The sequence below is a fragment of the Bemisia tabaci genome, chromosome 3 (genome assembly GCF_918797505.1).
Source record: "Bemisia tabaci chromosome 3, PGI_BMITA_v3".
NCBI lineage: Eukaryota > Metazoa > Arthropoda > Insecta > Hemiptera > Aleyrodidae > Bemisia > Bemisia tabaci.
The window spans coordinates 24,654,939-24,668,241 of NC_092795.1; the positions used below are offsets into that span (position 1 = coordinate 24,654,939).

At 39.8% G+C, this 13,303-nt stretch overlaps 1 protein-coding gene across 6 annotated transcripts in view; it reads right to left on the reverse strand.

Annotated features, from left to right (window-relative positions):
- The window catches only part of LOC109031169 (kinesin-like protein CG14535), a 192,767-nt gene that overhangs the window by 56,654 nt on the left and 122,810 nt on the right, over positions 1-13,303 (reverse strand). The window lies entirely within an intron of this gene.

Genomic DNA, 13,303 nt, shown 5'->3' on the forward strand with positions numbered 1-13,303 from the left:
CACGTAGCGTAAAAGTCAAACAAAAATTCAATGTCGGCAAGAGAACAAGATAAATTATCTTCGGGTGCTAAAACGACTGCATCGAATCTAAAAAGCAGATAAAAAAAGCGCGAAACTCCGCGATACGTCATATGAACTCGTCATCAAAGTATTTTTTTATGATCGTTCCTCCACCCTACCAACAAACTGCGTTGAAATTCGACTGAAAAAAGCGTTATCATTGCAAAAATGATTTTTTTTTCTCATCACTCTTATCGGGCGAGAGGTAATTGATAAAATGTACGCTCGGAAAGTAAACGGATGGATAAAGATAGATAGAACAAAAACATTAATACTTTTAAACCTGTACATAAATTGTATATTTTGCTTTCTGTCCATCTAGATTGACAGGTTGGCATAGTCAAAAGGATTGGACGAATTATTAAGAACCAGCCAAAGACATAGGACTGACTCTTTCTTTGGAGTTATTGTTGGCTTTTAATAGCGGAATGACAATTTTTAGCCTCGGAAATCAATGTTATAAGATAAAAAAATTACAATTTTAAAGTTCGCTCAACTCGCTTTTCCTCTGCAATTATTACCTTTATAATTTTTGTGCAAATGAATAATTTTCTTATAAGTAGTGTTTCTTCCTTTAAAAAATTTGAAATACTAACGTTTTAATATATAGTGCGGCAAAAAAAATTTAAGAAACCGTGAAACCGTGTTACATACTCGTGATTAGCATGCATATTTGTTCAATTTCAAAAACGTTCTTCCGATAAAACTGTTGCGCGCGTAATCGTAAAATTTTCAACTTGATGAATATGAATATGCTCATGAGAAAAAAAGAGAGCGATTCGACTCAAACGCGTCTTCCGATAAAACTGTTGCGCGGTAAATGCAAAATTTTCAACTTGAAGAATATGAATATGCTCATGAGAAAAAAAGAGAGCGATTCGACTCTCTTAATTGAAATCTAATCAAGGCCGAAGACGATTAAGTCGCACATTTTTGCCTCCGTCGCGACTGCCGCCGTCGCTCTGGCGAGAATTTCTAATTTCACGTTTCATAAATTCACGAATTTCGGCCACCCTGGGGTCCTCAAACCAGACGTTCTCTCGATTACAGCACCGACAACCTTGCCGGCTTGCTCTCGTCCCCGACGACGAAGGGCCAAGATCCGCGACGATTTAGGCGCCATCTGGCCGAGGCGCCCGGAATTAAAACGTCAGAATTCCGCTACTGTCGCGCGCATAATTAAAAATTACCGAGGGACGCTGATGCTCATCTCGCAAGGTCTTGGGCTCTTACGGATGCTTTGCGCGGAGGGAAACTCGGAGGGATTAAAGTTCCGAAAATTTCCCCGAGCACTGATCTTCCCTAAAAGTATCGGGGATCGCCCCCCCCCCGTTCCCTTCTGCTTGAATTAAAAAAGAAGAAGAGGGAGAGAAAAGAGGAAAATAATATAAATGAGAACAAGCGTTCCGTAGAGAAATGGTATTCTGCCGTGCTAAGGAAGAAACGCCGTATAAACCTTCAGGCTTTACCAAATTTTCTTTGATAAAAAGCGAAATTTACTGGGAAAATTGCGAATATTATTTTCCAAAATTTTCAAACAATTTGGTACGCAATTTAATCTAAAACATCTGAAAATGTCAAAGAAAAATATGCATGAATGTGGTGAAAAATACGCGTTTTATCAAGGGAAATTTGGCAACTCTCGAATGTTCATACGGCGTTCTTCCTTAGCACGGCAGTCTTGTCCACGGGAAGGAGATCTTACAGCCCTCGGATTAGGTCGGAGCGCGGAATTTCCATCTAAAATTGACTAAATTAAACGCATTAAGTCGAGCATTTTCAATTTTATCTCGCCAATATATGAACTATTTCTTACTAGCCGCGCCTCTCAAATATTGAGGGTGAGAACGGACCAAAAACAACTGTCAAGGTACTTTACTTTGAGAACTCAGCGGGCTGATTATTCAGATTGATAGACAAAGCGATAGACAAACAAGACAAATGGAGCGACCCTGTTGGTTGAAACGGATGGTTGTTGTAGGCTAAGGGGAAATATTTGTATGATAAACTAACGATGGGGTCTCCAGTGGGTTTGCTGTTAATTAGTCTATTATATGTACAATTTTACCTATGTGCATTGCAACCTCCCGCTTTCACCAATGGATCCCTCCAGTTTTCTCCTTTCTCTTTTTTGGCTATCGATTTGTACTTTAATTTAAATAATCAGTCCTCGTTGAAGAAAACGAGAAGCACGATTGACGCACAGTGAGGCAAGCGATCGGGAGAGGTCAAACATGCGATTTTTGACCATAAAGTACGAATTTACATGTTTAACTAGGGGTGCTTTTCGGACCGATGTAACTACCCTTAGACCTCCGCGATACTTATTATTGAAGATATAAGGTTTTAAAGGTTTCACATTACATCCAACCTCTCTCGTTGACTCGCTAAACTGTGCGACGCCGAAACTGACGTGCATAATTCCGAGGTGGGCATTAGACGAGATTATCCGTTTGCCTGATTAAAACTCTAATTATGGAAATCACCGCTCAAGTGGGAGCCGCAGTTACATTCTAGCTACGCGCCCGAGATGCTGGCTCCACTTTTCAGAGCGGCTATTCCAAATTTACCAAAATATTTGGCCTTTTACTCCGATTAAGGGTACGGAGAAAAGGTTAACAAAAGGCTGAGAACCGAAGTAAATCTAGGCGATATAGGAAAGAACAAAAAAAACTCTAATCATATAATCCAAAAATAACAGCTTTGGTTGGAGGAACGGAATATTCAGTTCCACGAATTGACGCGATTGATGGAACTTACCTTTGATTCGATGAGCCAAAATAAAAGTTTCGGTCTAATGAAAAAGTAGACACAAAAAATGCAAAGTACGGAGAGATAATCGTATGTTTTTTATAAACTTAAAGGAATGTTAAGATCTACCTAAATATTTGCAAGATCTTATTAAGCTCCCTTTTGCACTCCGTTGTAATTGTGGTGGCCAATCATTTTAATCCCATACGAGTATCTATTTACAAAGTTATCCTTCGCTAAACCCTCAAGGCAAGACGTCTTTGCCATTTATTTTAGTAATGCCAGAGACCTAGTGGCGAAACGATTTGCCATTTCAAGTTCTAATTTGATAACTGATTTGATAACTAAATTTTGACCAGATCCCTAGTGTCTTAGTTCGCTTTGTCTCTTGTTCTGTTCCTCTTCATCATGCACTGTGACAATTCGTTACTCTAATTAACTTGTTTAGCTGTGTTTTGTGTTTGTAACTATGCTTGCTGAAGATGGGCTAAGCCCGACATGCATCTAAGCTAATTAATAATTCTTCAACAACCATAATTTGCGTGTTTCGGTATACTCTTTCCTCATCTTTCTAATTTGAGTCGCCAGGGCGCTGCACTGACACCATTGAATAACTTACGGACGATCTCTATTGCTTAATTTTGCGCTGCAAAAGGAAGATTAACTTTGTTACGATTTTTGATGGCGTGGAAAGTAAAAATGCGAAAAGTTAAAATTTGCTCAGGACTGAGACACTACACAAATTTTAAAATCTCTGGGTCTTAGGAGTTTATATGGTCCTGAGTTTTATTCGGGGCTCATACAAATTGTCCTTTCCATACAGCAATGTTGAAGGCTTCATTCTAAAGTCCCTTTTTACTCAAAAATAAGACATCTCGATTATCAAATGGCCTGGGCTGGCCATGGTATCACAAAAGAGTGCACCCAAACGAACGATGTTGAGGGATAAGGATAGGTACAGAATCTAAAAACAACAGCAACAAAGCTGATCAAAACTTAACCAAAGGAATTGCAATAAAATAAAATGAGACTGATATGTGAATAATTTCTTAATCTACTTTCATTTTGGTGCGATGAAAATGACAATTTACTATAGATAAATCACAATTAGGTTACTTTTCGGTTATTTTTTTTTACCATCGAGCCACCGCCATCTTGGTGCACTTTTTGTGACTCCATGAGCGAGAACCAACAAGAATTGGATTTTTTTTGGACCACTTTCAGCCCAACCAAACGCGACCAGAATTGAGATGTCGTAACTCTGGGTATAAAAGGACTCTACTCCATTCAACCTCTTTTAATCAAAATGTAAACCAAATGAGGCCTAGGGAAAGAAAGTGACTAAGGAACGACTCTAAACAACCCTAGGTAAAAAATTCGAGAAATATCCGTGGTAAAATATTTTAGGGACTTGAAGACCCTTCTTTCGTTGGCAACGTAGCACCCGCAGCATAATTAGAATATAATCCGCGGGATTAAAACACGGAGCATCATCGAAGCATTGACTCAGCTTTCCTTCCCTCGGCGACCGGTCGATCCTCCCCCCGCCGTCAACTAACTCCTCTCCCACATTGCCGATTATCTTTACTTTCTCTCATTTTCCTTCAGGAGATGCTATCTCCGGTCTTCGTGAACGCGATCAGGACGCCTTGGACCGCCTCGTTAGGAGAGGCAGAAGAATACGTCTTTGCTTATCCCTGCAAATGAACTTTAAATCCGTCATACGACTATTTTAATGTAGATGTAGCTCAAATTGCATGCAATCAAAATGAAGGCGCACTCGCTTTCTTACGATGCCTTGGAGCGCCTCACAGTGGATTGAGTCGATCAGAGAGGTTGGACATGAAATTTTTAAGTAAAACTGCAAATTTGGATATTTAATTTGTTACATTTTAACTTTTAAGGGGTGTCTCTAAAAGAAAATTTCCCGAGAAAACAAATGAGACTATTTTTAGGACCTCAAAGTTTTGTATGAACGGAGCTATTAGCGTTTAAAGTTTCCAAATTTTGTCCGACTTCTCCCATTGACTCGATCCACTGTGCGCCTCACTGAGAGCGGTCAGGGCTGTTCTCGTATCTTCGCTACAATGAACATTAAATCAGTGATGCAACTACTTAAAGGAAGGAGTGGCTCAAGCTAAGTTCTGCTAAAATGGAAACGCATTCAATTCCTGAACACGATCAAGACATCTTTGTTGCAGAATTAGATAGGCAGAGGAATACAGCTGTGCGTGTCGCCACAGTGAATTGGCCTTCGAATGCCAGATAGAGCGAAATTGAATTCAAAGTATCCCAAATTGCATACCGCCAATATGAAGGCGCACTTACTTTCGTGCTGATCGTGATCAAGACGCCTTGAACTCTCCTGTTGAGCTGAACCAAAGAATGACATTTTGCTAGTCGCCACTGCTCTTATCTATATATCCGTGATACAACTACTTTTACCTCAATAAGGTTCGAATTGCAAACTGCTGAAATGGGGGCTTTTCCTTGCTTTTAACTCAAAATGTCACGAGTTTAATAACTCGGGAATTTATTCACGATTTATTAATGATAAAGTTGTGATGAATTGGCATCAAAGGGTCCTGTTTTCGGGCTACATCAGAACCTTCGAAAATCAATATAATATTTAACATCACCGGAGGAGAAACTTAGCATTAATCAGCCGTTTGAGTTTTTGAATATATGCAAAATAATGCAATGTGCGGACAGATTAAATTGCTGACATTAGTACCATCAGTGGGGCGACAGATCTATCCATCAATAAGGACCAATCACAGAGCTTCCCGCCAAATTAACCAAGTCACTAGTAATTTACAGGGCACAGGTTGAATCCCAACGAAGAACCCATCCGCTTGGCGAACCCCGAAAATGAGAATTACGTGCACAGAAAAATACAGATTCATTGGATCGGATTCACAAGATTTATCCGATTCAAAGCGAAAATTTGCTCTAAATCATTATCGAGGTGTTAAATTTTAAGAAATAAACAAATTTGAATAAAAAGTTTGGCATCAACGCTACTCTCCGGTTATTCCACTCGCTCTGCTAAATTAATAAACCCTTTCAGCGGCCCCGCTCTCGCCTCTTGTTTAATTTATTTACCTAGTTTCTGCCATTTTTTGCCGTAATTTGGAATCACATCGACGCTAAGCTAGGTTAATCCCCTTCATTCTTTCATTTCTCCTTTCATCCTTTTATTGTTATTGGAGGGTGCCACCGCATCACCGCCGTCCTTGGAAAAACCGCAGATATCAAATTACGTTTACATAGAAGTTACGCGTTTTTCGCTCGAAAGGGTAGATCACCTCGCACCGCCCCGACTCAAGTGGCTGACTACTTGATCCAAGTCTCCTGACTTCCTTCCCCAACGACCAAGCCTGTTTCGATACGATACTTCGATATATTTACTTGCGCTTACGAGCCCTGGTTTTGTCTCGTAATGAACGAAATATACGCTACTCTTTGAACATTTTTAATGAAATCCCCCGTGTTTTCTATGTATAACTTCGGAAAAACCTCTTGTACGCGCCTGTACTTGGAACCTTAAAAACGCGATTGAATCTCGAAGAAACCAGGAATGCCAGCACAGCAGTCGATAGTTCGATATGAAATAACTCCAGGTAAATGTGGAGTTAACTTAAGAAAATCGTGATGCTTCAGTAGACGAGGCTCAAAGACTTCCAAGACATCAAAGGATGGAGAAAAGCCCCGCGCGCTGAATGCAAACCCAAGGAGTGTTTTTTCAAGACGACGAAAAAGTCAATTACTTTACTGAAATGAGCTTAATTAAGTAAGTATAATTAATTTAAAATGGATATTTTCGAGAGATGCTAGTAAAATATAAATAATGAAACATATTTGAGCGTAATTTTGATTTTGAGAGAGTCATCGAATTTTACAATGGTTATTTGCAAATTTCGTGAATATTCGGTGCATGCAAAATGAATATTTAATAAGTTTCTCTAAGAAGGAAAAAACATTTCGACGTTATAAGAAAATGCGGAACGTAAAGGTTTTTAAGACGATCTCGGAACTCGGAGTTCTGGGTAGGAAAAGATGAAAAAGCAGATGCAGGAGCACATTGAACTTAAAATTTTTAGCTCTTCGATATTTTTCTACACCGACGTCGTGCTAACTAAACTCTGACATCACCAGGTGGAAAAGTATCAGGAAGATTGACGTTATAATCTCTAGTTAGGATTTAACATCAATATTGACGTTCCCTTGGATGCCGGGCCAAATTGAATTGCATTTTGCAAAAAGGAACCAGAGGAATTGCAATGATGCTAAGATTGTGCATTTTCATCCCTTGCAATAAAATATTACTGAAACTATGAAAAAATATGAAATTTACAGGGAATTTTGTCTTAAATTTACAGTTTTTAGGGAGTAAAATAGAAATTGTTAGTGAATAATCAGGTTTTTCTTCCAAGACAAAAGAAGTTGCACAATCTTAGCAACATTGCAAAGCTCCTGGTTCCTTTTTGCAAAATGCAATCCAATTGACCCGGGGCTTGCTTTTATGCACGTGGCCCGCGGTTTGTTTGGCGCCGGTATATATGAGCTTTAGATTTAGGTCTACGAATACACCGTAAAAAAATTATCAAATACCAAATATAAGAAAAGAAAAAAATCGAGTGTCAACGGTACTCATCCGAAAATAATGTATTCAGGCCTGGTTTTTTAATATGTTTACCGAATCCAAGCGAAACCTGAGTGGCAGCATAAAGCGGAGCATTGTAAGTTCACGCGCCTCGCGCCATCGCGCCTTCAATCTTGCAGACGCAATACGGACAACCATCAAGTACGAATAGTTGTTTCTCTGCGCCGTCATCAAAGCGCTTCATTTCCTTTGCTCCATTTTTCTATTGTTTTACATATTCAAATATTACTTTATTCTAAACATTTTTTAAAAAAAAGCTAGATCGTATTATTTATCGTAAAATTTTGATAAAAGAAAATACGTTGTAAATTAATAAGTTTTTGACCCCTTCAAAGAGTCAATTCTTCCACTCCGAATATGTGTTGAGTACAGAGTGAGCGTTTTAACACTAACTGAACAATGAAATCTGGAAATAGAATATCACTTAGAACAAAATAGTACACATATTTTAAAAATTATGAAAAATTTTGCTAATATCCCCAATTAAATTTTCAGGATGGATGATTGCACTGCTGAGTGAGTAATTGCGTATCTCGAGCTCTCCTTACACTCTGCTGTGCATACTGTAAAGGCAGCAACCCTCAGTGGAGAGAGTCCAAGTCTGTGGTAAGAAAGTTTGAGGTTGATCTAGCCAATTTTCCCCCAAGTTTAGAGTGTATCTGTGTTGCCGATTTTTGTGCTTGCAATGTCAGAGTTTTAACGGATTTTATTATATTTCGCTAACTATGCGTCTCGAGTAAAATCTGTCTAATTAATTAGAACGATCTCTTCCACAAAAGGTAATATGCATTTGAAAATGATCATCTCTGTTGTTTCTTTGGTAATAAGTCGAACTTTAATAGCTCATGCCTTTATCTCAAAATGAACAGAAAGTGCCTCTCGTATGAAATTCGATTTTGCTAAAGGAAACCCCCTTGTGATTAATAGATGGATTTTTTCACTTTTCTGGATTTATGTTCACTTCGTTCGTGTTATTTTAATGGGAAATAGGGATATATTTCCCTCATATATATATTTTACTGATAGGGAAGATATTTATCTTCATTGCGATTCTGAGATTTCTTTTCGGCTAATTCTCTTGTAACCCCAGTACACATTCAACCCGAATGATATTATTTATTTTCATAAGCTATTTTACGTTCAATTTCTACGAGCTCATCGTTACATTAGTTTAAACTCATCAAAAATGAGGAGCTTTCCGGGAAAAGGGCACATAGCAAAAAATTGCGTTTGAGAAAAATGCATTTGAAGTTTCCATCATTATTCTATGGCCACTGACCGTGACTTACGTATTCAAAATCGGGAGTCCAAGCTGCGATGTAAGTTATCATCAGTGACCGGAAAGTAATGATGGTAACTTAAGATGCATTTCTCTCATGCGCGATTTTTTGCTATGTGACCTTTTTCCGGAAAGCTCCTCAAATGTTTAAATAGTTTAAAAAATTACAATATAAACTTAAAGAGAAGTTGATTCAATTCTGAAAATTGCTTAAAGCTGCTCACGACACAAGTTTACTGTGCATTATTGTACGGTTTCGAAACTTACAAAATAAAATTTGAAAATCATCAAAAATTCCTCTCCGTGGAGTACATCATACACGTTCATACGTATTTTCCTTTTGTCCATTTCGTAAAATACAGGAGAGAAATGAAAAATTCACGAATGGAGGAAGAAGAGAAACGGCGCGGCGGCAGCGCGGCGCTGGAAGCCTGGAGTGGCATATTTCTCACCGCCGTTATAAAATACGTCTTGATTTAAACAGTCGCTGAACTTGGCGGAAACTCTCGCGGAGTATTTAGAGCTTTCGGAAGTTTGCGAACTCAGATCCTCTTTCCGATTGGTTTCATGCGTGCAGCGCGCTGCGCCGCGCTGTCACAGGGCACGCCATCCGTCCTGCCGAAGCCGACTCCGAGCCGGAGCTCGATTTTCAATTTCGTGGCTTGTCTAATCCGTCCGAATGGGATATACTTGCAGTCACATCGGTTTCTGCGTTACAATGGCACTCGCACGAAGAAAATTCCTGGTGGAAATAAATACATTATGGATGATAAAACCACATTTGGACGTATTTATGCTAAAAGGAACTATGTGGATGTGGAAAGATGGGGTGTGCTCGTGGAAGCTGCATAAGAAACAATGTAAAAGTTGATATAGTTCCTTTTGAGAGAATAAAAAAGCGGGTTTTAACGTTAAATCAAAAGGAACTGAGCGCTAACTCGTGAGCCGTGGGCATGTGACAAGAGCGTTGTGGACAGGGCTCATGAGTTAAAGACTGACGACCTAGTCGTCGTCGCTCGTGTCCCGCCTCGTCGCGCCCGAACCTCACCGCTGACGTTTAGTTGGATGTCACCTTAAGTGATGGGCAAAGAGAAAATGAAGGGATCCTATAGGTTCAAACGGGTGGTCGTTACAGACTGAGAGGAAAATGCTGGACTAACTATAGGGGCTGCTGTTAGTCAGCCCATTTCTCACCTTCTTGGTCCATCGTAACCACCCACTTCCACCTGTAGGATCCACCCATTTTCTCTTTGTCTTTATTTCTATAGCTTTGTCTATCGCTTTGGCTCTTAATTTCAATAATCAGCCCACTGAACGACACTAATCCAGCTGTGACCGAAAACTGCGGTTACCAGGACCAGAAATGTTAGTGTTTCGTGTAGAGCCAAAGTTTTTTCCTCCGTGAAATCAACATTATTGTAGTTACATCATATTCTATCTAATAATATAAATATATCATACATTATTCGATAAAGGGCAGAATTTGCAGCGGTTTAATTTCGAGGAAACATTCATCAGAAATCCCGTTTTTCCCGCTTCCACGAGCCAGGAGCCTCGTCGATGCCGGTAGCGAAACCCAGTAGGAGTCTCATAAATGTAGCGAAACGAGCAGTTTCTCACCGGCGATAACATTATAACCGGCGGATCCTGCTTTATGGACCGAGTAATAAAAAAGTTTGAGCGCTATAAAGTTTAATACCGAAACAAAGATGGCTCGTCAGGAGCGCCGGTTTATCGCGCTATCAGATATTGCAATGTAACGCGAGGCTGGTGACATGGATTCTCGAACGTGATCTGCTTTGGCATGACTTATCAAACTAAAATGTGCCTCAAAGACAGGATCAACATTGTTACTCACAACGGAGGAAAACTCTCGCTCAATCTCTTGGAGCATTTTAAAATGAGAGACAGAATTTTCGCGGATAATTTAACCCTACTTCTTAGAGTTCTGATCTTTAAAACCGAATGCTTGCTATAATTGAATTAAATCGGACGCATTTGTTCTGAAAGGAACTATGTGAAAATGAGTTGATTCAAAAGAAACTATGTGCATACGGCTTGCGTGAATACATAGTTCCTTTCGATGTCATGCCGTTGCACAAATTCACGCAGTTCCTCTCTGCAATAAAAAGCCATTGCGATTACGCAATAAGGTCATTGTTAAAGGGGGTGATTTTGAAGAAAACATATGTGTGACCAGCTTAGGACTTTTGCAATTCGTCAGATGAGGGCGCTTCAAAAATCGGCAGACAAAGAAAAAGAAGAGGAGGGGAAGGGAAAAGGAAAGGAAGGAAAGAGAGGATGGAAGAAAATGAGATCACGCAGGACGCCAGGGCATCATGCGTTTTTGGACTTACGCACGTCTAACAGAAAGCGATTCAATTGAAGTTAGGTTTCTTTGGCTCTGAAACAGACATTTGATCGCGAAAATTCGCTCATAGAGAGGCAAGAGGAGAATCAGAGGCAGGGAACTTAGAAAATACAATAAGAGGGAAGAATAGGAAGAAGAGGAGGAAAAAGACAAAAGAAGGAAATTCTTTTTCATTCTTCTATTGTTAGTAACAACATTTTTACTCTAAGCTACCTATGTATAATCTCATCTTTAAATGGCAATTTTATTGTGATCTTTATTCAGTGATAAATCTTATGAGGCTAGTAGTTCCAAAGTGCACAATGTCCAATTTGGTCGAAATTGAGTTAGGGATGGATTCTTGATCAGCCATTTCGGAAAATAATTAAATTGTGTGCCAAAACAGCCAAAATCCTTTTTAATTAGCAGCATTAAGAAGGTAGGTCACAGCGAACCGTGCAGTGCTAACAGTTTTTTGCGTTTTTGTGACGAACCACTTTTGTGAACATCGTACACTTTGGAACTAGTCTCTTATATCTGCCAAGAAAGCAAAAGATGCAATAGATTGGCCAAATGAATGAAAATCGGCATCGTAGCGATGAGGGGGGTGGACAAGGGGTAGACGTCTACAACGTAGCACGCAACGGGACGACCGGACCGGGATCGAGGCCCGGGAACGTGGCGGGCGGACGCAAGAGCATCACGTGACGTCATTCAACTGTCATTAGTCGCCCTGTCATTTTCAGAATAATGAACAGCGCTCTGATAAGTTGTACAAGCGGGAGCATGTTCACTCCGCGGCCCGCCGGCATCGATGTCTCGTCGACGGGAAAAACGGGAAATCCTCGCCTTTTCTCCGCCGGGAAAAACGGGAAATCCTCGCCTTTTCTCCCCGGGAAATGCGGAAAGCGCCTTCCACCATTTCCGCCAGATTCCGAGAGAGATAATTGAAGGATAATCGTGTCGTGAGTCATTTGGGTATGGACATAGAGGCCAGTAGAAGTCGTCATCTTCCGTCCAAAGTAAAAAACTATTCCACCTCCAAAGTAACTCAAATTGCATAACCACTAAGATGAAGGAGGACTCAAATTCCTGTTCGAATTTTCATTGTCTGGACTTGCAATTACACATTTTGGAGGCAAGTACAAAAGTGCAAGTCTCGGAGTGTCCGTTTCATATTTATTTGAGGCGCTTTCGACGGAGTCAATACATTCAAACACCCTTTGATTTGTATTTGCGCTTTCATTTAAATTAGACATTGACAGGGCCTGATTATAATACTATCGTGGTAAAGGCAAAACGCCATATGAACATTCGGGAGTTGCCAAAATTACACCTATAAAAAGTCCATTTTTAAAAAAACGTATAACTATTTGCTCTTGAAATTTCCGTATAGTTTCCGTTTTTTTTTTAAATTTGACTGTCGATAAAATTCTCTGAAAAATTAGACGGAAAAAATTCACAGATTTTCCGGTATATTTGTACTTCATCAAAGAAAATTTAGCGACTTCTGAAGACTCATGTGGCGTTTGTCCTTACGCGGTAAGAATTGTATTCAGTCAAAAGGCTTATTCACAACATATTGAGAGAAAACATGATATAATCTGACTGAATAATATTCATAAGAATAAAATAAAAAACGAAAAAATAATACATGATTGTATGTGGTGAGAAACATCATTAGTACAGAGAAAACCGTATGATGCACGGAAACTCATCTCAATCTGGCCACAATATCCCCATCTCTGTGCGGTCGGCCCCGAGAAAAAAATTGGATGAAAAAGAGAGGGGCGGAGAAAGGTGAGATAAGAGAGGAGAGTACCAACGATAAAAATACAGAGTGGATGTGCTGTATGCGTGAGGGTGGAGGTCGAAATGTCGAGTTGCTGAATGCTCCCCGAGCCCTGAAAAAAATAATCGCAACCTCCCTAAAAAACTTCAATTTTTCGTTCAAGTGGTCGCACGTTTCTCTGACTGTATATCATGTTTAATTATTTTTCCCGGAGCTGCTGCGTTCCTCTCCATTTACACAGCATCCGCGGCCCACCAGAACCTCGTCCTGTAAATGAGTTATGCGCTAGAGGGCGCGGATGTCATGTTCAGCGTGAAATTCGCCTAATTGGCATTTCGTCTGAAAAGAGAATTGAAAATTTGTCAACTCTGGACGAAATTTGGTTTATTCACCGCTCTCCGACGT